Source organism: Monodelphis domestica, chromosome 6, assembly GCF_027887165.1.
Source record: "Monodelphis domestica isolate mMonDom1 chromosome 6, mMonDom1.pri, whole genome shotgun sequence".
NCBI classification, from domain to species: Eukaryota; Metazoa; Chordata; class Mammalia; order Didelphimorphia; family Didelphidae; genus Monodelphis; species Monodelphis domestica.
In genome coordinates, this window is record NC_077232.1 from 297,762,452 (window position 1) to 297,785,753 (window position 23,302).

Consider the following 23,302-nt stretch of genomic DNA (forward strand, 5'->3'; position numbering starts at 1 on the left):
CAATTAATTTTTGATTTACCTCTCCATGTACCTTTGCTAAGTATCTTCTTTGCGTTGCAATCTCAGAAGGTTGCATTTATTATTTCTGCTCTTTTGCACTTGTTTGCAATGTTTTTATGCCCTAAGACATGGTTGATTTTTGTGAATGCACCATGTGCTGCTGAAAAAAAGGTGTATTCCTTTTTGTCCCTGTTTATTTTTCTCCACATATCTACTAACTCTAATTTTTCTATGATTTCATTCACTTCTCTTGCCTCTTTCTTATTCATTTTTTTGGTTTGATTTATCTAGCTTGGATACAGGAAAGTTCACATCTCCCACTTGTATAGTTTTTCTATCTATTCATCCTTGATCTCCACTAGTTTCTCCTTTAGAAATTTGGATGCTATGCCATTTGGTACATACATGTTGAGTACTGATATTTCTTCATTGTCTAAACTGCCTTTTATCAGAATGTAATTACCTTCTCTATGTCTTTTAACTAGATTTATTTTTACTTTGGCTTTGTCAGATATTATTATTGCTACTCCTGCCTTCTTTTTTATCAGTTGATGCCCAATAGATTTGGATCCATCCTATTACTTTTACCTTTGTGCATCTACCTTCCTCATGTGTGTTTCTTGTAGACAGAATATGGTAGGGTTTTGGATTCTAATCCACTCTGGTATTCGCTTGCGTTTTATGGGTGAGCTCATTCTATTCATATTCAGAGTTATGATTACCAGCTGTGTATTTCCTAAAATTTTGATTTCTTCTCCTAGTCCTGCCTTTTCTTCTTTCACTATTTCCTTCTATACCAATGCTTGTTTTTAATCAGTCCCCCTAGTCCCCACCCTTTCTACCACCCCAGTCCTTTTGTTACCCTTCTACTCCCTTTAGGGCACGAATCTCTTCTCTGCCCCAATGAATGGGATTGTTCTTCCCTCTTTGGGTCAAATTCAATGCACATAATCTTTGAGTATTTCCTATCTCCAACCTCTTTACTCTTCCAGTGTATTGATGTTCTCCCCCCTCACTCCATGAGCTTCTTTTTGATATAAATTTACCCCCTTTTGTTTCTTTTCCCATTTCGTTTAGTATTAACCCCTTTTTAAGCTCTAGTTGTATATATATATATATTATATATATACACATATATGTGTTTATGTATACATATATTTATCTACCTATTTATGTCTTGTTATTTCATCCTATACAGTTTGTCACTGTTCACTCTAAGTGTAATTCTTCTAGCTGCCCAGGCAATAATACCAGTTTTTAAGAGTTACCAATGACCTCTTTTCTTATAGGGATACATATCATTTTAATTTATTGAGTCTCTTTAAAAAAAGGGTTGTTTAGTTTGTTTTTCTTTTTCCCCTGTATTTTTAAATTACCTTTTGATGATTCTCTTGAGTTCTGTGCATCAAATTTTTTGTTCAGGTCTGGTCTTTTCTTTACAAATTCTATAAATTCTTCTATTTTGTTGAATGACCATAATTTCCCCTGTAAGAATATAGTCTTTTTGCTGGGTACTTGATTCTTGGCTGTAGACCTAGTTTCCTTGCTTTCCAGAAGATCATATTCCATGCCTTTCCATCCTTCAGTATGGATGCAGCCAGATCCTGTGTTATCATCACTGTGGTTCCATGGTATCTGAATGACTTCTTCTTGATACTTCTTGTAATATTTTTTCTTTGGTCTGATAGTTCTTGAATTTGGCTATAACATTCCTGGGTGTTGTCAGTTGGGGATTACGTACAGGAGGTGATCTGTGGATTCTTTCGACCTCCACTTTTCCCTCTTTTTTCTAGAATATCAGGACAGTTTTCTTGAATAATTTCCTGTAGTATGATGTCCAGGCTTTTTCTTTTGTCATGGTCTTCTGGTAGATCAATGATTCTTAAATTGTCTCTCCTTCAATGATTTTCTAAATCTTCTGTTTCTTGAATGAGATTTTTCATATTATCCTTAATTATTTCATTCTTTTGGTCTTGTTTTATAGTGTCCTGCTGCCTTGTGGGGTCACTTAATTCTAGTTGTTGTATTCTGGTTCTTCAAGACTAGATTTTATCCCTGGCTTTTTGGCTATCCTTCTCCTTCTGGTCTGATTTTCTTTGGAGATTATCTTTTATCCTCTTTACCTCATCTCTCATCTCCTTTGCCTCATCTTTCATCTCCTTTGCCTCATTTGCAAGCTGGTTGATTTTGGCTTTTGAGACACTATTTTCTGTTTCCAGGTGACTTATCTTAGTTTTTAAGTTCTTTTCTCAATTGTCTTCATCCTCTCTTAATTGTGTTTTGAATTGCATTTTGAGTTCTTCCAAACAATTCACTGGGATTGCTGATTTATTGTTTTATGATCCCTACTTCTCTGTTCTGTTTGTTCTTTGTTCATTGCATGTATAGAAGCTGTCTATTGTAATTTCTTTCTTCTTTTCCTGTTGTTTGCTCATATTTACCCCTTCTTTACTCCCTGTATTTGTCTCTGTTCTTGCTCCTCTCATTTCTTTGGTTTTGGGGTTTTCTCTCAGTCTCCCCTCTTGGAGCTTTGACAGAAGATCTCTGTGCAGTCTGTGGGGGAAGGGTATTGGATTTTGATCTTCCCCTTCCACTGGAGGCTTTGATTGGATTAAAGTCCAGCAGTCTGTTGAGGAGGGGTATTGGAGCTTGGGCTTCCCTGATCTCTGAAGACTTTTGATGTGATTAAGTTCCACTGGGTTTGACTGGATGTGCTCTGAGGCCAAAACTTCCTGGAAGGCTGGAGCAATATGAAGAGTCTCTGACTCTGTGACCAGGCTGCCTGCTCTGTACTCCCTTTCCAGCTCCTTTCTCACTGCCTGTGTTTGATGCTTTGAGCCTGGTACAACCCTGTCCATAAGGTACACCCTCCAGACAAGTGCCTTTGCCCACCCAGAGATTTATGCTGCCGCTGGAGGCTTAGTGCTCTAGGTGCAGTGTGAGGGATTCTGGGACCTTCCTTCTGCCTTCCCGTTAAACCCAAGTGTCCTCGAAATCCGGCTTTTTTTGGGGGGGGGCATACATTTTGAATTGAGTCCAGTAGGAGGGTTCCTTGGCTCTCTTTTTTTTTGTTAGGTTTGATTTTCAGTCCCCTAGGAGCATTTAGTTTGTAATCAGTAAGGAAGCATATTCAGAGCTCTGAATGTTTGCTGCTTCCATGCTTCCATCTTGACTACACCTTCTAAATTGTTGCTTTCTTATCTTTTCCAATTATACAGGCATGTTTTATATCTATGAGTTCTGTACTTTGTTCACTTATATTTGATGATAGTGAAGCTGACCACAGAGTGACCAATTCTGTGACTACAGCTGCTCCAGTGTAATGTATACCATTTCTCACAAAGGAAGAACCATCCATAAACAAAATTAGATCTGCATTTCCCAAAGGAATGTCCAAGAGATTTTCATGAGGTTTTTCTGCCATAGACACTAATGATTCACAACCATGTAATGGTTCTCCTGTGACTGGTAAATCTGGAAGCAAGGTAGCAGGTTTGAATGTTGTGCAATATTTTAAAATGGTGTTTTCATTGCCTAATAAAATTATTTCACATCTTTAAGTCTTTGGCCAGAGAATGCTTGTGTTCTATGTCTTAGTATTAATGCTTCTACTTCATGAGGATACATTATCATTAATGGGCATCCTAATACTAAATATGAGGATTTTGTTACTAACAAAGCTGTTGCAGCTACTCCTCTAAAACATAGTGGTTGATATTGGGTCTAGTTGAGATGAATAATATGTAATTGGATGTTGAACAGATCATAAAGATTGTTTTAAGACACCTGAAGGTAGTCCTCTTCATTCATGTACATGCAGAATGAATGCTTTTTTGTAATCTGGGATGTCTAGAGCAAGGACAGAAAGGATAGCCTGTTTTAATTTATTAAGCACTGTTAAGTGTTCTGCATTCAACTTAAGTGGTTCAGTGACTGCATCTTTTGTTAGTGCTATAAAGGGTTTGGTGATTTCCCCATAGAAAGGAATCCATTGCCTGCAAAATCCTGTTGTTCCCAAAATTGCTTTCAATTGTCTTTTAGTGGACGGAACACTCAATTTTTGAATATCTTCAATATGCTTAGGGGAAATGAAATGGGCACCATCAGTGTAAATCTTGAAATCTCTCAGACTTGTAAATGTTAAAAATTTCCCCATCGGGGAATTCTTAATTGGAACAAATTCCCTACTGAGAAACATTCCCCATTTTGATGTGAGAACTTGCCAGGATCAGAAATGGGAGGACCTCCACTCCAACCATACTTAAGACTGCTTTAGGAGAGAAAACTCCTTGCTAAACAATGCAAGTACTTGGACCCATGCTTATAATAAGGGAAGGAGTTCTTTGAGCCAGACCTGTTTTTAGAATTGATACAATGGGATGCTAGGCACCTAAAAGGGTTGGGCAAGTTTTCTCTTGATGAGATTAGTTGACTCAGCTGTGTTTTCTCTTGTTCAGACTTACTGAGGAGATTGGTCAACTTAGCAGGAATTTAGATGGGCAGTCCTTTGGAAAGCGTCTACAGTGATTGGTAGATGTAGGGACTTAGGGGAGGTGACATGGGAGAAAAACCCCTATATAAGAAAAGGCAGAATCTCTTGAGAGGATATCCTTTTGGAGAAATCCTTTTGGAGGATCTCTGATGAGGATCGCTTGGGAGCTCTCTCTGGTGAAGTCAGCTGAGATGGACCTGGCCTGGTGTCACTAGAATCCTTGTTTAGGCAGACCTTGTGGTGAGTGTTAAAAGACTGACTGATTCCTCTCTTAAGACTCAGGTCTAGGCCATATTGGCTTGAGGCCCTTCATACTTATTCCTTTCTTACTCTCTCTCTCTTTCTTTGATTACTCATTGTATTGTTAATTAAAATCTCTATAAAACCCAATTGACTTGGGTATTTGAATAATTGGGAATATTTCCCTGGCGACCACCTTATATTTGATTTAAAAACCAAGACACTGTAGTGAAACATATTTTCTGTGGTCAAATTTACTCTCTCTCTTATATCTATCACAATTTATATCTTCCACCATTTTAACTCACTACAGTTTAAGACCTCAACCATTTTAGATTTCACATCAGCTAACACAAATTCTAAATACTCCACTTTTGGGAGACACCACTGAACTTTGATTTTGAGATCTTGTGTCCTCTCTTATATAATTCCAACAGGAAATGTTTGCTATCTTCTTGGCATGCTGTGGAATTTGGTGAGGCCAAGAGCAAATCATCTACAAAATGTATTAAATGGCTCTCCTTAAGTTTGATATTTACTAAAGTTTGTGTCAAAATTTGGGAAAATAAAGCTTGACTTTCTATGTAACCTTGAGGTAGACAACACCACATATATGAGACCCTTTTGTAAATGCAAATATGTTTTGGGAATCTTCATGGATGGGTATTGAAAAAAAAAGGCAGAACAAATCTACTATTGTAAAATATTTAGTGTACTAGGAATAAAAGAAATAATAGTTGATGGACTTGGAACAACAGGGTGTCTTTTGATAATATGATTATTAATAACCCTTAAATCTTGAACAAATAGATAAACAAGTTTTCATTTTCATCTAATTTTCATTTTTAATAGGCAAAATAGTCGCATTGTATTCTGATTTGCATGTGATTATTATTTTCTGTTTGATTAAATAATTGATCACTGGATTAATTCCCTCGATTGGTTCTTTTGATAATGGATATTGAAGAATAGATGGAGGTGGGCCAACTCTTGTTCTAATTTGAATTGGGAAAGTTTATTTAAGTAGGCCTACATCAGTAGAAGCTGTATCCCAGAGCTATTTTGGTATATCTGTTGGTATTTTAAAGGTTGGAGTTTTTATTCATCTCCTGACTGTCTGGAAAGAGTACAGGGAACAAATTTAGAGATTTTTCAAGTAGTTCTAATGCAATATTACCATTTTGAATGCATATTATTGTGGCTCTTAATTTACACAAAAGATCTCTCCCCAATAAATTTATGGGAGAGTTAGGCATTAGAAGGAATGAATGTTCCATGGATAAAGGTCCCACAGACACCATTTGTGGTAAAAGCTTTTGGACTTCCAAAGGTGTTCCAAATTCCCTGACAACATTAATAGAGCCAATAGAATTACAAATAGAATTAGGTGTACTCATCAGCACAGATACTTATGCCCCAGTTTCTAGAAGCCAATCATATAACTTGTGTTACATATAACAGTGTTACATGTGGTTCATTGCTATCTGGGGGAGAAAGGACTTGGATGATTGATATAATTATATCAGTATCTGGAAAATAAAATGTTTCAATCTTTGATTCCAGAGTCCTTTCTTCCCTCTCAAACATTCATAGAGGTCTGTGTGTACCTCTCTAAGATTCCTCTTGTTGAGGAGGATTTTCATTTTAGCTATTATATGAGCATGCCCCATTTTGAAAATACTATAACATCATTTGTTGCATTTTGGTTATTTGTTCTATCATTCCCATGATTTCCATAATTGTCATTTCTGTAATTGTTTCTGTTGTTATCATTATTTCTAAAATAGTTTTTGTTTCTAGAATAATTATTCCTGAAATTTCTACCATTATTTCTAAAATTATTGAATATTTGATTCTAGCATCTGTAATTTATCATTAGGTGTCCCCCCTTTCTGCATAAGTAATACACCAAATTTGTATATTCTTGCATTGTATATTCTTTCCATAGCTACCCTGTAATTTGTATATCTTCTTTCAAGTTTTCCCTTTAATACTTTTATCTCCTTTCTTAATACATCCAATAAATCACTATCATCATCATCTTTCCTTTTGTGACCATTATACACATTTACTGACACTTCTCTTAATTCATCAAGGTCCATATATATCCAATTAGGGCAACTGGTTTTAAAATAGTTCTTGACCACCTTGCAACAATTTTTCACAAACTTCCTTCTCAATTGTCTAATATTCCTTTTTCTGGTAAAATCTAGGTCTATATATCTTCTTCCCAGTTCTACAAGTTGGTCTATGAAGGATTTTCTCTGATCTCTTATTTTAGTTTTTCAAATTTTGTCCAAGTATCCAGTCTGTCAGAAGATGCTCTCATTGAGTTAAGTACTATCTCCCTAGCTTGACACAATCTTGTGCAGTTTCCAACATTATTAAAATCCTATCAATGGTTATTCAGAGGCCAGAGAATTGTACTCCAAGTCTCATTGGTAAGCCTGATAACCTTATCCTTTTCCCTTTTTATTAACAATTCGTCTAGCAAATGCTTCAAATCAGTCAAGGTTGGATTAAATTGTTGGCATATGGTTTCCAGCTTTTTTATAACAGCTATGGGTTCCTCTTAAAAAGAAGGGGTTCTCTGCTTAAATCCCTCAATATTCTGAGGGGGGGATGGTCTTTGATATCTTATATTAACTAGCTCTTTTTTTGGATTAAATGTGGGTACTTCTCATAAGGGAGGGTAGGTTTTTATCTTCTTTCTTTTGGGTTTTTGCTTTAGCTGCCTTGGTGGAAGAAGTAGAAACAACAGGAGAGGCAGATTGGGTAAAGTGAGAGATAGTTTCATTCTGTTGAGAAATAGTTTTGGCCATGTGACAGAAGCAATCTTAAAGGTATGCAACTCTAGTCTCCATTAAGCTATCTTTCAGCTGTTTCCTTAGAGAGAATTAGACCACATATTTAATAAACTTGATATCCTTGAAGTAATCCTGACAGAACCAACACTCCCAGAAATGGTAGTAACCGGAGACAATCTAAAATTATGAGATGTAACATCTCAGTAAAGTTTCCTGGTAGTGGGAGTTGTTTGAGATGGATTGGAACTTCCTCCTTCACTACATGTACCATGATATCTAGCACCATGGTTACACTTCTACCCTTATGTCTATTTTGAAAAGAATGCATGGCAAGAAGTGAGGAACAGAAGATTAACAGATTAATCAAGTTCTTACCTGGCTTCCCAGGCTATTAAGGGTTAATTTGGTAGGAGTTTGACAAAAGTGAGGAGAGCAGTTTGATAAAACAGTTTAATTTGAGAAGTACAGATAGGAAATAGAAAAGAGGAAAAAGAGATTAATACTAATACCTTATTACTATACCTAAATTCCTAATCCTATCTAAAATTTCTAAAAACCCTATTCTAACTCTCTTTGAGGACAGGTTCTTCTGCCTAGAAATATTAGGCCTAACTATCTACACTGTCTATTGTTAAGAGACTTTTTTTCTTAATTTATCCCTTTTTCCATTTAAGAGGAAAGGGAGCAAAAAGATTTCTGAGTAAGAGTCTCCCTGTTTTGCAAACTGTCAGTTGGTGACAGAAGAGTGTGGCTGACAGTCAGTTACAGCTGGTAATTGGAAGGAAGCTTTTGTCTCTGGGTTCCCTGGGGAGAGGGGTGTGTACCTCACTCTTTCTAGGACTGTGAGGAGACTGAAAAATGGATTTAAGACCTTAACAGCCTTATTGATTATTGATTATCTTGGGTAGATATGTAGCTAGATAGTAGGTAAATTATTAGATAGAGTATAAAAGTTAGATCGATGCCTGGCTCTGGCAGAAGGCACAGCCCTCAAAGGCATATAGATTTAGGGTTTTAAAGAAAATTTTAGTTAGGATTGAGATCTCAGGTATAGTTATAAGCTATTATAAGATTATTCTCACTTTCCTCCTTCCTATTTCCTATCTGTATTTTCCTAATAATAAACTAAGTGTTTTGTGTTTAAGAAGCTGCTCTCCTGACTTTTGTTCAAATTCCTACTCCTCAAATTTTAACCCTTCACACTACCTAGAAATTTATTCCCTACCTAACTACCTATGCTAATAAACAGCCACCATCTACAACTCTTTAAATCCATTTCTCTATCCCAACTGTCAGTAGTAAAAACTGCCAGTCACAGAGACAAAGACAGACCGACTTCCTGCTCTCTAGGGACCCAGAGGCAAAACACACAATTGCCAACTGAACTCCTCCTTATATATCTTGTCTCCTAAGTAACAGAATCTTCAGCTCACTCTCACAGAAGCCTGTCAGTTTCTACTTAGAAATTCTTCTGCACTTAAAGAGACAGAGAGAGAGATTAAGAAAATCCCTTTAAACACTCTCTGCAAAGCAGGAGCATTGTGAATGCTCACATAGAGTTGAAGCAAAGTTCAGCACTATGGGTAGTGGTGCTGAAAAAGGTAAGAGCAACTCCCTAGTTTAGCATTCAAGTGACAGAAAACAGAATAGGTGGCCATCTGCAGGTCAAATACATGAAATTACCATACAAAACCAGCAGGCATAAGTATGGGTGATGCTTCCAGAAATATTTAGTGGGATGGGGATGTTTAGATGTAATTGGGTTGGCTGACCTTTGTACTTTTAAGTTGTTTGGGTTTTTCAGAGTAAGGAGAGTATGGTGAGACTAAGGATTCCATATGATTTGTGTAGAGTATTTTAGGGTCTAGTCCTGAGTCAGATACTGATCCTTCTGATCACTTGCTCTTGTCAGCAGACCTCTTACTATCTATTGACACTTTGCTTGGACCTATTTCCCAATTGTTAGTGTACTGTCATTCCCTTTTACTTTCCCATTCTAGTGATGCTAGATCAGTAATGGCAAACTTATAGTACATGTGCCAAAGATGGGACACAGAGTACTCTCTGTGGGCATGTGTGCCTCCCTGCCCCCCCCAGTTGTTACTAAAAAGGCAGAGGGACTTGGGTGAAGCTGCTCCCCTCTCCCTTTCTACCATGACTGATGACATTTTTTCACATCACCTGCCCCTCTGCCTAATAGCCCAGTGGGAGCACACAGGGGTAAGGTGGGCAGCTTGGACGTGGCAGAGCTAGAGGGGAGCAGAATGATTGGGCCACTCCCCTTCCTCTCTCTATACTCCCTGAGGGCATTCCTCACTTCATCCACCCCTCTGCCTAGCAGCCCAATGGGAGTGCTTCCTCCTTCCCCTATGTGGAGTAGTGGGGGGCAGTGACTGGTACTTAGTGGGGGGTCAAGGCAAGGCACAGAGTCTCTAAAAGGTTCACCATCACGATTTAGACCCTCAAATGCCAAAGAACATATCTTTGCCCCAAACCATCTGTCTGTTCCTTCATTCCTATATCCTAAAAGATTGAGGGAATTAAGGGGATTAGAATAGCAAGTGGTTAAAAGTGAGAATTGAGTGAATCACACTGATTCCATCTTCTGAGTCAACTTTGGAAATAGTTCAGTTTCTACTCAATTATGAGTCTATTCCAACTTCTGTTTTGTGAGAAAAATTTTATTGTAGAAATTAGGGAAAAGAAAAACCTTATTGCTTTGTTTGAACCTAGCTCTGCTTGATTGGGAAACTGGACTACCTCTTCCTATTGCTTGGGGGTCCTTAACCAAAGACCTAGCTTCTGCTATCTAGAAACTCAGTCAAATTCAAAGATTGATGCACATAGCTGTACCCCTCAAGCAATCCATATATCTTATTTGAACACTGGTACTGCATTGATGAATTGGTTATTGTTTCCATGTCCCTTTGATTGTTTGCTGACACTTGGGGGAGTGAGACTTTTTTTAAAATTTAGTAAATTGTACTTGTTCTTTTTCCTTCTCCAAATTTGGAAAGTCTCATTCATCATTCTTTCAACTAGAAATCATATTACCTAATGTTGTATTGTTTCCTTTACCTTAATTTGGCTTTTTTGATTGTTTCTAATGTATAAAAGTCTGTCTTCTTCTGTATTTGGGATCCAATCCTCAGCTGAGGAAAGGGCCTGGTCCCAAGACTGGCATACATTACTCATTAGATTGATATGCTTGGGAGATCAAACCTTTGTTTCCACAGGCATTTCATCTTTCACTTGCTACACCACCACAACCCTACCCTTCCAATATTTGACTCTAGGTTTCCAATATTTGACTCTAGGTTTCCATATCACTTCTATTATGCCCTTCAAAATTCCTCTATAACTAACAAACTTCCTTTCATTTTAGACATTTTACACTCATTAAGACCTGGCTCCCTCTGGATGAACTGCATCCTTGGATATCCTATCCAGCACTGGTTGCATCCTTTCTCAAACCTCTGACTTATTGGTCCTCATAAGATAATTACAACAGAATTTATTCTACATGACCACTTCCCAGATTTTCCCACTACCACCATCATTCAGCAACCCCTTTGCTTCTGATGTTCAATCTATCCAAATTTATCATCTAAGCAAGATCTTGCTGGCTATTATCGAATTTTCCTCCCCTTTCTCAAGGAGTTTAATGTCTTGCTCATAGTCTCTATATCTAGTTCAATTTCAGCCTTTATACTAGGAGATTTCCATATATAGTATATTAATGTTCCCTTAAATACTTTGACTTCCCAGGTTCTCAGTATCCTCAACTCCCATGACTGACTCTTCTAACCTACTTTGGCTACACACTGGATTGATCATATGATCATATTGAGAGATGTGCTGGGAAATATTTAACAATCATCCCCTATATATATATATATATATCATATATATATATGACATGCTTTAAATTTTAGTCTGCATTATTAATATTTTCTCCATCACTTTCTTAAATTGAGACTTACAAATGACAAAACAATAAATGAACCCCTGTTTTACAGTGCTTGCATATTTCTGAAGTGTATATGCTCCTACTAAAAATTTAGCAGTTAGTTCTCATAGGTCAGTATGAACTCACTCCTATACATTCCTGATAATACCTGTGAACTTAGCATCATCCTTAATGATTCCACTTCTATGTTCTTAGACTCTGAAGTTCCTTTATCTGATGATAATGTTTTAGCATTCCATCTCCTCCTATGCCTTATTGCTGTTTCACCTATTCTTTGTGCTCATTAAGACCTCTAATCCACTTGCCCCTCAGTACTATCCCAGCTCATCACCCTGCTCTTGCTTCCCTTTCTTCCCTTTCTAATCTTTCAGTTCTTTACTCTTTAGATAAAATATTTATTTATTATATTTAAACAGGTGAATATCCACTGTCTCCCAAGTAGCAGTGGGCTTTTGCAGGCAGACAAGGTAGAACTGTCAGTAATACAACCTGCAAATGAATAGAGCTGAACATAGTTGTATGTTGGAATCTCAGAGTCTCAAATTGTATGTGAAAGAGCTTCTATCCAGGTGTATAAACACATTTTTTATTACCCTAGGATTCAAATATTCTCACTGACTCAGCCCCAACCCTAAGCAAGTTCTCTTCTTTATCATTAATATCACTTAGATCTCCTATCTTAGTAAAGAACAAGAACAGTTTACTTAAAATAGCAAGTATTGTGATAGCAAAGAAATGTATGATCATCAAGCACTCTCAGTGCACAAGGTCCCGAGGAAATTAGCTTGTCTATTTACAATTACTACAGAGATAGCAGATTATGAGCCTAGTCTAGATCTGGTCCTGATCTGGTTCAATGAATAATGGAAACATTGGGATAACTGTCTCATTCACATGTTCATAGGATATGGGAGTCATAGCTTCAAGATGTAGGAAGATTGCTCCTATGTGAAGGTTAAGTCTCTCCAAGTTCTGAAAGAGAGGGGATGAGAGTTAGGCATACCAGGAATGAGGAAATCTCTCAGGGGCATATTGTTACAGTCATATCAGAATCTAATGCCCATTCTATATAATAGGAGAAGAAAAGAAAACCCCAATGTTTCCAAATTCCCTGATAGGATGTATTGAACCATACTATTTTTCTTGCCAGTGTTTATTTTGAAAACTCCCACTATTACATATGTATCTATTCATAGCCCATTTCCACTGGTAATGAATAAGACTTGACTCAAGCAACATCCATCCCCAACCCCAAGCTTTGAATATATTTTAAATTTACATACATTTCTCCCATCTCATTGAAATGTAAGCATTTATTTTTTTATCACTGGCTTATACAAGGTACTTAATATATGTTTATTAAGTGAATGATTGAATGAGAACATCCAGGGAAGAAAGAAAGGAAAGGTAAATGAAATTAAAGCAAAGCATAAAGGTCTTGGTAAGGTACCAGAATATTCCTTAACAAACTTCCTCTGAAAGCTTTTAGCATTAAAATTGCATACAGTTCTCACTGTAATATGCTATGCTCTGGATCCAAATGAACTTATTTGATTACCAACATCAGGGTATGTTTTAGTGACTTGCCATAGAAAGAACCTCCCAATTAGTCAAGGTTCCACTTCTTCTCCACTCAAACTTCCTCATTATTGCTGCAGGGAATCTCAGAGATTCCCAGTTACTTTCCCTGCCCTGGATTCACACTGAACCAAAACAAGTTTAGTCTTTAGTCTTTAATCATGGTCTCAAGTAAAGAGAAAAGTTATTGCTCTGATGTGTAATAGTAGTGATCTAATAATGCTTCATTCCAAAAAGATGGATTTTGATTTGTAAGACCATTCTCAGAATCTCTCTCCTCATCTATCAAGCAAGAAGGGTTTTTGGATGAAGCTGAGCATTTTCATTTACTTTTCAACTTTATCTCAGGGAAAATTAGTGAGCTGACCACAGCTATGAGCCATGCATATTTCATTCTTCCATTTAATCTTGGCAGGAGGAGAGACACAAGCTTCATTGCTCTTTTTTTCCCCCACTCTATTGGAATTTGTAAACCTATTTCTCGAAGCTGCCACTAGATGAGTCATACCAGGAAATAGGAGGATTTAGCCACCCTGAAATAACATTCACTGTATTGTGGGGTGGGTGGGTAGATGGGAGACAATCTCTCTCCAAATGAATGAATTTAGTTTTGGCTCAGTTTCCTCATCTATAAAATAAGCTGGAAAAATGGTAAACTATTCCAGTATCTTTGCCAAGAAAATCCCAAATAGGATCACAAAGACTCATGGGCATGAACCATTGTTTTTGTTAGCATATATCATATATTTTCTTCTAATTTAAAACAAATTTACATTTTACTTTAATATTTCTTACTCTTCTATGGAATCATTGCTATTTGAACCTGTTCTTACTTTCTAAGGAGTTCATTTCTTGGGTAAGTTTTCATCTTTCTGGTCTAAACCGTTTTATCTTTTTCTTCTATAGTTCTCATTTAATTTAGAATTACATTTTGTATCTCTTCCTTCATTTCTTTAAGATTGTCTTATCACCCTTGTGACCAATCCAGTCTTTTCTCTGATGTTCTTGCTTGGGACTATTATACTATTCTGAGTTTACCTCCTGGATTTTCTGAATGCATTTATCTCTTTATTCTTAATTTCAGATTGTGCTTTGTGATTGGATCACACTCACCTTCTTCCTATGCTTTATATTTTCTGAAGGGATTCCCAGGCCTACTTTGGTTCTAAACACAATAGCCAAAACTAGGTCCCATCTTCTTTAGGATTTCTTGTGTATGGGCTCAGTTTCCTGGTCATTTGATTTAGTCTCAGTTTTGAGTCTCAGACCTGGAGTAGATTTTGTTCCTTTGCTGAGGTCCCAATAGGCCCTAACTAGATGTTTTCAATTGCACTAATAGCTAGCCTCTTGCAAGACTTCAGGTACTTTAGTACTCAAGGGAAAATATATATCTCTGAGTACTTATATCAACAAAATAGAGGAAAAGCAGATCAATGAATTGGGTCTACAACTAAAAAAAACTAGAAAAAGAACAAATTAAAAATTCCTAGTTAAAGACGAAATTGAAAGTACTGAAAATCAAAGGAGAAATTAATAACATTGAAAATAAAAGAACTATTGAACTAACAAATAATATTAGAAGCTGTTTCTATGAAAAAACCAAATAAAATTAAATATTGGTTAATTTTATTTAAAAAAGAAGAGAATCAAATTAATAGTGTCAAAAATGAAAAGGGTGATTTCACCTCTAATGAAGAGAAAATTAAGGCAATTATTAGGACCTGTTTTGCCCAATTATATGGACAATAAATCTGACAATCTAGGTGAAATGGATGTGTATTTACAAAAATATAAATTGCCTAGATTAACAAAAGAGTAAATATAATACTTAAATAATTCAATCTCAGAAAAAGAAATTGAACAAGTGATCAATGAACTTCCCAGGAAAAAAACCCAGGGGCAGATGGATTCCCAAGTGAATTCTAACAAACTTTTAAAGAACAATTAGTCTCAATATTATACAAACTGTTTGACAAAATAAGCAAAAAAGGAGTCCTACCAAATTCTTTTTTATGACACAGATATGGTACTGATACCTAAATCAGGAAGAACAAAAACAAAGAGACAAAATTATAGACTAATTTCTTTAATGAACATAGATGTAAAAATCTTAAATAAAATACTAGCAAAGAGACTACAGCAATATACCACAAGGATTATTCACTCTGACCAGGTGGGATTTGTACCATGAATTCAAGGCTGGTTTAATATTAGGAACACCATCAACATAATTGATCATATAAATAATCAAACTAATATAAATCACATGATTATCTCAATAGATGTTGAAAAAGCCTTTGACAAAATACAGCACCCAATCTTATTGGAAATACCAGAAAGCATAGGAATAAAAGAACCTTTCTTCAAAATGATAAGTAGTATATATTTAAAACCATCAGCAAGTATCATTTGCAATGGGGATAAGTTAGAAGCCTTTCCAACAAGATCAGGAGTGAAGTATAATTATATTTTATTAATAATGCCCATTATCATCACTATTATTTAATATTGTACTAGAAATGCTGGCTGTAGCAATTCAAGACAAAAAAAAAAGAAATTGAAGGGATCAAAGCAGGCAATGAGGAAACTAAACTATCACTCTTTGTGGATGATATGATGTTGTACTTAGAGAATCCTAGAAAATCAACTAAAAAGCTACTTGAAATAATAACTGTAGAAAAGTTGCAGAGTACAAAATAAACCCACATAAATCATTAGCATTTATATAATTTCTAACAAAAACCAGCAGAAAGAGTTAGAAAGAGAAACTCCATTTAATATCACTCTAGACAATATAAAATATTTGGGAATCTATCTGCCATGACAAACACAGGAATTATATGAACACAAATTACAAAACACTTTTCAAACAAATAAAATTAGATCTAAGCAATTGGAAAAACATTAATTGCTCATGGGTAGGCTGAGCTAATATAATAAAAATGACAATCCTACCTGGATTAATTTACTTTTTCTGTGCCATACCTATCAAACTACCAGAAAACAAACAAACAACTATTTTATAGAACCAGAAAAATAACAAAATTCATCTGGAAGGACAAAAGGTTAAGAATATCAAGGGAACTAATGAAAAAAATTGATGGATGGTGGTCTAGCAATACCAGATTTTAAGCTGTATTATAAAGCAGAGATCATAAGAACAATCTGTCTGGCTAAGAAATAGAAGAAATAGATAAATGACTTTAGCAATCTAGTGTCTGATAAACCCAAAGATCTCAACTTTTAGGTTTATCAGACACTAGATTTATGAGGTCATTTACTCCTGGTCTATTCCATATAATTATCTGATGGTCAAGAAAACTTCTCCTCTTAATGAAGGATTTTCCGCATTGTTTACATCGAAAAGGTTTCTTTCTTATATGTATGTTGATTAAGGTATCCCCTCTGATTGAAAGCATTTCTATATTTAGTACATGTATAGGGCTTCTGTCCAGTATGAATTCTCTGATGGAGAATAAGATCTCTTTTGGCTAAAGGCTTCCCTAAATTCATTACATTCATAGGGCATCTGTCAAATATTAATAATTTTATGTTCATTAAAATAATCCCTCCAGCTGAAGGCTCTCCCATATTCATTGTTTTCATTGGGCTTTTATTCTATGTATATTCTATTATATACAATAAAATATCTTCTCTGGTGAAGGTTTTTCTACACACATTACATTCATATGATTCACCTCCAATATGCAGTATATGATAGTGAATGAGGTTTTAGTGGTAAATGAAGGGCTTCCAGCATTTATTGTACTTGTAAATCTTCTCAAAGGATTGTCCATTATTTTTAATTATGGCAAGAAACTGATTAAAATGCGTTCCAAATGGATCATAATTATGGAGGTTTTTTATGTAGGAATTCTCTTCTTTGGCAGCAAGAATCACTTAACTTGAAATTTCTCTCAAAGGTATTGCTTTTATAAATACTTTCCTTATAAGAATTGATCTTAGTTGTCTCAGTGGTTTTGCTTTTGCTCTTCTGCCTTTCTACCCTGGCATGTTTTTATCCCATTTCAAGGACCATCTCTTGCCCCTCTTTCCTTGGATGCTCATCCCAAATAAAAGTCCTGTGTTGGAGATGAACCTATAATTTCACATGTATTCTCCAGAATAAGGAAACCTGTAAGAATTGCATCAACAATGGGGCCAGGCTATGGATTAGCAGCTCCAGGAAGTGTCCCAAGTCCCAACTCCCAAGGCCCTGACTGGTGTGCAAAAAGAGCACAATGAAGAGGAATCAGTTGTGCCCCAGGTGTCTATTAGATGCAGTTCCAAAACCTCAAACTACTTCCCTCCTTCATGTTTTGTCCTCATAGTGTTATAAGGAAGAGATAAGTTTAGTAGGAAAATGAGGTTTGCAAATGGCATATGCATGAGACCTGCAGAGAAAGATTCTGGAGTGCTGGAAGGAAGGGTAATGCTGGAACTCAGTGGGGTTGGCTGTTTCTCTCTGGATGCAACCTGAGGAGTGTGGCTGCCTATCCTGAAGCTGCTGATCCTATCTGGCTTTATCCTGCTTTCTGTTCTTGTTGTTATCTTTTTGGTGTGTTTTGTGAAGATTGGATTTAGCAATCTCCTGATGGTAACAATGAAGATACTTAGCTCTTCCTTTATTGGAAAGATTGAATTGTAGTCCACAATCTGTTTTTAGATTTTAATCCCCCAAAAGGTAGTAACTTAGTATTTTAAGTAGATCTACCCTTTTTTTACATTTTTGACATTATTTTTTTATTTCATCAATTTCAAACATTATTCCTTGGTTACAAAAATAATTTTCTATTCCTCCCACCCCTCCCCATACCCCTTCCATAACCAATGTGCAATTCCACTGGGTATTACATGTGTCCTTGATCAGAAGCCATTTCCATGTTGTTGGTGTTTGCACTAGGATGTTCATTTAGAGTCTATATCCCTAATCATCTCCCCCCCCCCCACCCATGTAATCAAGCAGTAGTTTTTCTTTGGTGATTTTACCCCCACAGTTTTTCCTCTGCATGTGGATAGTGTTCTTTCCCATAGATCCCTCCAAGTTGTTCAGGATCATTGTGTTGCCACTAATGGAGAAGTCCATTCCATTCAATTGTACCACAGTGTATTAGTCTCTGTGTACATTGTTCTCCTGGTCCTGCTCCTTTCACTCTGCCTCACTTCCTGGAGGTTGGTCCAGTTCCCATGGAATTCCTCCACTTTATTAGTCCTTTGAGCACAATAGTATTCCATCACCAACATATATCACAATTTGTTCAGGCATTCCCCAATTGAAGGACATCCCCTCATTTTCCATTTTTTTGCCACCACAAAGAGCACAGCTATGAATATTCTTGTACATGTATTTTTCCTTATTATCTTACTGGGGTACAAACCCAGCAGTGCTATGGCTGGGTCAAAGGGCATACAGTCTTTTAGCGCCCTTTGGGCATAGTTCCAAATTGCCCTCCAGAATGGTTGGATCAATAGATCTACCCATTTTAACTACACAAAAGGTGTTAAGTAACTACAAAAGGTGAACTAACCAAAAAAAAAGGTGTTAAGTAACCCCAAAAGGTATGATCTAACCAAAGAAGGTGTGAACTAAAGAGTGGGAAGTCCTGGAGAAAAGCATCTGCTGTGATTGGTAGATGTGAAATTTAGGGGAGGTGACACAAAAGAAAAAGATCTTTTAAAAAAGGACCAGAGGCCAGAAGATAGATATTAGGCTCAAGATTTGAGTTGGATGGAAGATCTCTGACTCAGAGTTGGACTGGAGGAACTGGACCCCTGGAGGAACTCGTGCAGGAGACCTCAAACTTCTTTCCATTTGGATGGTCACCATTAGTGAGTGAAAGGCTGACTTAGTGACCCTGCCTTTCTTGGAGGTGTAAACCTGGGACCTGCCTTGGGCCCTGCCAAATCTGTTACAGGCCATCACCTCTAGTAATAACAAAGAGATGGGCTTAGAGTAGGTTATTTAGAACAGGGACTGGGTTTATAGATTAGATAGGAGAGGGTGATAAGTATTGTCTATTAAATCTTTGAAGACCCTCCATGAGGAAGTTTAGACCTGGGTTTTGTAGATAGTGAATTAGTGACAGGGATTCCCCTTACCCACTAACCCTCTCTCTCTTGAAATAAATTACATCTTCTATTTACTGTGACTGAGTAAATTTGTGTGCTTGTCCCAGATCAGGCTCTGACTGTGTCAGGGATAACTATAGGGCCCTTCAGTCCACAGTTGGAAACCCTGTATCAGGGCCCAGAGTAATCCATTGATCTCCCATATGATCCTACCTCCCCAAAGTCCCCTACTACAATGGAAACTCTCACTCTGGCCTCCAAGGCATATTTTCTTTTTCTAACTGGAAGATCATTTCTGGTTTGGAACCTGGAAACTCCAGAAAGAAAAAGTATTCATAGTTGTTTGGGTTTTTTTAACATCATTCCCTATACAAGGTCTTCTGAGAAGCATCTAGTTCCCTCCACTTCTCCTGGGTAAAGTCCACAGCCACATCCTTGAATGTTATTGATTCCTGAAATATGGCAACATTCCAGCTCACCCAAGGATGATGATAATTTCTTACACCTAAGGCTGGCCTGTCAGGAGGAAAAAATGCATGTAGCAGCATGAAGCTCAAATAGAGCTTGAATGCCCCTGCCCATGGGGTGCCACTTTTTCTCCCTCCACCTGTGTCTTATCTCTTCAACTTGATTGAAAATATATTGAGGTCTGGGGCTCTGAATCTTCTCCACCTCCCATTCAGAGCCTAGCACAGTAACTTGCATATAGTAGACTATTAATAAATTTGAATGAATGTTTTCAATCATGACAAGAGACATCCACTATATTTTTGCACCAGAGACCTGACTTTGTGAGGATACAGGCACATTCATATTTTTGCCCAAGCCTCTATCAAATGTTACAACATAGACTATTAGAGGCTGCAGCCTTTGTGGTACCTCAGTACCCTTTGCAAGGACATGTTGCACAGTTCCAGTATGTGACCTCTTCAAAAGCCTTGATGGAATTGAGTCCCTGAAGGAAATAATATCATAGCAAGACCGTGGTAGGGAAGTCTAGAGATGTATGAGGAGAGTTGGAAGAGGAGTGATAGGGAGAAAGGTGGCTGACTTTGGCATTTCCTCAAATTGGAACTTCCAGGAGAAACTGAGCAATCAGAAAAGGGGATTCTAGGAAAAGGACCTTCCAGAGTTGAAAAGGCAGCTGAGGCATGAGAGAGAAGTTTGGAAAGCCACAAAGGTAACTGGGAAAGGAAGGGAAAGAACACTGATTGCTTAGAAGGAATTCAGAAGAGGGCAGCCTGGATAGCAAAAAACTTCAAGACTGAATCACATGGCTTAAAGCTAGTCTTCATGAACCCTAAGACACAAAGCTAGCAAATGCTAGCTGATTTTAGAAGTAGGACCCCTGAAGAATTGTGTTCATTTCATCCTTCCCACTAAATGCTATAATTTTTCTACAATTCATAATGTCCACTAGATTCTGAACCTTCCGTGCAGATGTCCCTCTGGTGGGTTGACCTTTTAGAAGTAAATGATTTACAACTACTGTAGAAACAAATGGGTGATCTGCAGAGGGTTTTATGATAAATCTAAAAAGTCACATGATGAGACATTGCATAAGAATTTGATGTTATTTTTCTAGGCCCTTCTCTTGTTTTTAATGGAGCTGAAAGACAAATACCAGAATCTGCATAATGGAGCTATTTGAAAATAAATCTCTGTCATCAATCAGAAAAATCTGTCACACTGACTGCCACCCCCCCCAAAGAGTTGCAATGTTGGTTTATACTTGCCTTTTAATGTCTCATAAAATAAAAAAAATTCCCTGAAAAGATAAATCATTTAAGTAGAAATTCCATGAACTGTAACTTTCTGATTTGCTTATCTACCATTTCGTCTTCTATTTTGCATCCTTTCCTTCTCCTTATCCCCATTCACTCACAGTTTTTTTACTTACCAGTAGAATTAAAAGACAGATTTATTATTTTTAAATAATTTATATTGATAATTAATTTTTTTTGAATCATCATACTTTCTCATTTCATTCCTTTCTTAGAGAATCATCCAATGTAAAAAAATATTTTGGGGGGAAGGGGAAGAAAAAAGCAGAAGAGAAAGGAGAAGAAAAGGAGAGAAAAAAAATCAGCACACCTAATCAATACATTGAAAAAGTCTGAAAAAATATGAAATGTTTCAGACTCATGACCTTCCACTTTTATAAAGGAGTAGGGTAGGAGTATCTTCTCATATCTCTTCTTTAGGGCCATACTTGTTCATTGAAATTTTATAACACTCACTTTTGATTATTTTGTGGTGATGCTTTCCATTAACATTTCTGTGGTCAGTGTCTTACTGGTCTCTTGATTCTGCTTACATCACTCTATATCACTTCATGTATATCTTTCCATGCTTTCATCATATTTGTAACATTCCATTGCATTCATGAACCAAAATTTTTTTAGTCCATTATGTAATCAACAGACATCTACTTTGCTTCTAGTTCTCTACTGTCACAAAACACTGCTATATTCTGGTGTGTATGGGGACTCTTTTTGTCTCCAGTTTACCCACTCCATTTCATTCTCCATTCAGCTGCCAAAGAAATTTTCCTAGAACAAACTGTAAAAATTAAAATGAATGTCTCAATAATAAAAATGTTATATTTTAGGAGATTTATTAATGATTTCTATCAAGGAATAAAGTGGATACAAAATAAAGATCATGTGCCCATGGCTGATTAGCCATTTCAAAATCCCCACTCACCACCACCATGCTTGCTGACAGGGCCAAAAAGAGACCAGGACAGCCCATTCAAATTTTATCCCCTGTCTACATACGTAATGACAGGAAGTCAGTGGGCTCCCAGGAAATGTAGTTCTTTTTTTAGGGTAACAGATTTTCAATTATACATAACCAATGTCATCTCCTACTCAATAAATTTCAGTATCTCCCTATACCTATAGAGCCTATTCTTGCACTCTGTACTTTCCTATTCATCTTATACCTTACTCTTTATCACATAATCTTTTGTTCAGTGCCACTGGCTTCCTTACTTTTCCTTGAAGAAGATACTCCATACCTCAGCTCTAAATATTTCTCTGTCTAACATACTCTCCCTCCTCATCTTTGATTACTGGCTTTCCTGGATTCCCTCAAGGCCTAGTTAAAACCTCATCTTCTACAGGAAACCTTTCCCAGTTGTTGGTAATTCAGGTGCCTTACATTCATTGATGGTTTATTTATCCTGCATATAACTACTTTGGGGGAATATACTTGTTTTTATATTATCTCCCTCATGTATAAATGGAATTATCCTCCTTTTTTTTATTGTAACTTAATCAATCAAGAACTTGGAGTGTCCCTCCTTTCACACTTAGCTAGTAAAACACTTCAAGAACATTTTACTAGAAAAGAAAGTTAACACCCTCAATGATCTGAAGTGCCAGGCAAATTAAGAAACTATGATTGGTTCCTGAAATGTGATAGACCAGCACACAGTGAAAGGAAGTAGAAACCAGAGAGACAGGAAGTGATGTGGGAAAAGGGCTATAAAAGGCAAGACCAGAGCTTAATACTGGTATCTTCTGCATTGATTATCTCTTCGTTGTAAGAACTCCTGCATTGGGAAGTCTTATTGAAAAGACAATCATGACTCCTGGCTGGAGATTGAGACCTGAGGGTGCCTTTGTTAGAGTTGAGCTGGATTTCCCCAAATGGGCAATTACAGGGTATTTACATTTCCCCCTTTACTATGTCTATCTTTCTGTAATTAAGCTAATAAAGCTAATAACAGCCTTGTGACTTAAGAGTTAATTTTTATAAATAGTGACCACAACAACTTTTTATAACTCTAGGTCCTAAAAAAAGTCCCTGACTGATGGTCACCATCAATAAGAATTGAAATAATATTTCTACACAGATATATATTTTATAAGGTACATTGGCAAAGATAGACAATCATTCCTATAAATAAACTGACCACATGGTCCCTAGCCTGCATGTGTCTTCCTCCCTCCCTTCGCCTGCCTTCCCTGTTCCTGATTTCTTCCTTCTTCCTTCTCTTCTTGGTTCTCCCTCTCACAAGTCCCAAAGCCTTGACTTTTATTGATGTACCACATGTAGAGGGACGCAAACCTGGCGGAATTGTGTTATGTCAGGAATGTTTGATGGGCAGGTCAACATATTCAGGAGGGGGCAGGGAAT